Below are 3440 nucleotides of genomic sequence, written 5' to 3' on the forward strand. Positions count from 1 at the left end.
ATCATGCCTCTAGACCACCGAGGTTGCACCTGATGGCCATGGTTGAATTCGAGACCAAGTAAGCAGCGAGTACTATATTTACAAGTGTTTTCACACGCACTGAGTATTCGGTACATTTTCACGACGGGTTGGACAAAATTCCAACTAGGCCTATGTAGGCCTATGTTCTATTTATGTTGTCAATATAATAATATATCATAGATTCATTAAATGCCTAATAGGCCCTAAACGATAAAATATATATGACTTGACCATAGTTTGTTCTCAATAGGCCTATTCTTGAATTTCTTAAACAAAATATTTTTTTAGATATTTCTGAGCGTTAATGCCGTACCTTTTCTGTTTTCAAAAATCTCAGAATGTATGAGCATTAAGAGTTTCGCCTGTGTAGACCCCACTAAAATCTCTGGCTCTATGTCCGAACAGGTGCATTTTTACCAATTTTACATACAGCGCGGCAGTTATCTATGGCATAGTTACGGTACCAACCGTCACGCATCACTTCAAAGTGATTTTAGATGAAACGCATTTTGTAGAAACACTTGCGAGATCATAAATGTCACGCATCAAATTCAGGGGAAACGCATTTAAAATTAGAAGAAATTGGTTTTATTAAAAATATAAAAACGGTTATACAGTAGCTTGAGTCATTAGAGAATCAATTCACAGAGAAAATTTCTCCTTTCCGACCAAAACTACCCAGCCAACGACGCACTTGTAGAATCCAGTAGGCCTAGTCGCTAGCAGTCTTGCGAGATTTATTGTTAAAACCAACCGTTGATTATGTGACGGGAACCCGAACTTCCGCAGGGATCTGTAATAAGCAATACCGTATACAGTATACTCGCGTACGTAGGTCCTATAAGGTGACCCGTGTATAAGACGACCCCCCCGGAGTTTTAGAAGATTTTTGGTTGATATTTGTATGTCTGGCGTTTAAGACGACTCCGTGTTTCATGGGAATTCCTATTTTTTGTGCTCCTGATACTGCATCTAGCTGGATAAATGGAGCCAAATGCAAGGGTAATCTTCCAAATAACACCATTTTATGAGTATTAAATCGTATTTTCCCCGTATTTAAAATTGCTTTCATTCATATAACATTTAGTTGGTTCATTGCGCAGCAGTAAGTTCGCGTGTTACGGACGATCCGCACATAAGAAGAACATGATTATAAAAATCTAAAATTTGAAACATAAAAGTAAGAGGCCTAATTCCACGGTGTGTACTACGGAAATCATGAAATACTGTAAAGCCTTTTCGAGGTCTCGGCCCGCCCACGGCCTATTTACAGTGTTTTCGTTTTCTTAAATGTCTTGTAACACAAAATGTCAAAGAAAAGTTCCGAAAATTTCAATAAGGTCAAATAAAGTGAAATCACCTCGACCTGAAGAAATAACGTAATATTATCAGCCATACATATTGACAAATCAAAAAAAGCTCCAAAAAATACGACATGGCCGGTTCTTCTTGCAACATTTTCGTTTAAGAACGAGAATAGCCTAGCAAATTAGTGTTTCACGCTGACATTAGCAGTTTTTAGGTCATTTTTAGTCTTTCCACGGTCGCATCTTATCAACTTGTCGGATTTTTGTGCTTTCTTTTCTGATTGCTTTAGTATTTCTTTCAATTGTTGCTTGAAAATAGTCACCGTCATTTTCACTTTCGAACAAGGGTGCCATGCTAACCTCCACCGCGTAGAGGCTGCATTTTTACCTCTTTTTAGCGACTTCGTTGGCTTTAAATTGCCATTTCGGCTGCTCACCAATCAAATATCTTGTTGTTCCCCCCCCCCCCCCCCCCCCCCCACCCACCAACAGAAAGCTGAATATTTATAGATTCTTCTGTTATAAAATATATGAATTCCAATTGGATGAAAAAAATCACCATCAAAACACTGATTTCAATATACAATCCTGTCTAGCATTATGCCCGCGAAAATGCGAAGATTTGGTTGCTTTCCGCCATTGTCAGAGGTCTCGTCGAGGCCCTGGCCTTTACTTTTTTAGGCCTGCCTAATTATTAAAAAAAAAAAAAAAAAAAAAAAAAAAATGGTTCGTGTGGGGATAGAACCCACGACCTCAAGGTTTGCTATCCATTATGTACCATCAACTAAACTGCCTTTAAAAAGAAGGAAAAAAAAAAAAGAAAAAAAAAAAACAAAACAATTAACTGAATCGAACCCACGACTTCCGGGTTTGCTGGTTTAGTCACTCACGCATTTCAAATCTCTCAGGTTGGTAACTATGGATATACAATCAACAAATTACCGGGTTTCTGGGTTAATTTGCAAGGTACTACATGGCTCAACTATTTTTTACTTGGGGTTAATTGGTAAAAAACGCACACAAATCATACGACATCACTGACAACGCCGGGGACGACAACTAAATAACTTCATGATGAACTACTGTTTTCAGTTGTCTTTGTTGGTCATCCAACTGTCATTTTATCTATTTTTTCGGTGATATTACCAATCTCAATAATCTATAAAAACACCCACATAACAACGTCACGTTAGTTCGATCGGTGGGGCCGCCGTGGTGATGCCGGTAGGGTCAATTGTATCAAGATGATAAACAGTTTCATTGGACTAAATTCTTGCTTATGTTAGCCATGCTTTCCTAAGATTATACTGACACTGGTTTCAATTGAAATAACTGATAACTTTGGATTGTATCAATGTTTTAATAAGTACATAAAACTATGTCACAAATACGTATGCAAAAAATACACAGGGACACCACGCTGTTTTTATATTTTTCATGAAATCTGAATGCCTGATCACCATCATCATACACATTATAATAAATTCAAGTAAGATGTTCAAATAATATAAAAATGGATGCAAACATGCATTTGAAACAGTTTTTCGAGTTTTATTTACCTTGACGTGGACTCCGTCTTAGAAAGCACCAGGATTAATCACACCAGGATTAATCACCACGCTGTTTTTGTGTTTGTCTTGAAATCTCTATACCTGATCACCAACATCATACACAGTATAATAGATTCAAGTAAGATGTTTCAAAGTAAAATTCATCGTGCCATTATTAACTATTATCAATACGGTCCCGGCGTCATCCATTGAATCGGGACGGTACGTACTACTTACCGCTCGACTTCACGATGTACACATGACATGAGTCATATCATGTAAAGATAATTGTTTGTCCCGAATTATAATTTGTATTTTTAATGCATTACTTGAGATAGGTCCCTGCATTCAACAATTATGTGGATATTCATTGTACTGTTACTATCAACTATTGCCCCGAGTCACTAATTTTTTAATTGATTTAATATGCTGATTCATTATTAATGGTATATACCTATTATATATTTCTATAATTAATCAACAAATGTCTCATTAATCACACTATCGTAAATAGGCTTATTGAAGTATGAAGTATTATTAATTCTTTATTAAAGCATTATTC

Source organism: Anneissia japonica, unplaced genomic scaffold (assembly GCF_011630105.1).
Source record: "Anneissia japonica isolate Jap-2015-1 unplaced genomic scaffold, ASM1163010v1 scaffold65645_len9017_cov145, whole genome shotgun sequence".
Lineage (NCBI taxonomy): Eukaryota > Metazoa > Echinodermata > Crinoidea > Comatulida > Comatulidae > Anneissia > Anneissia japonica.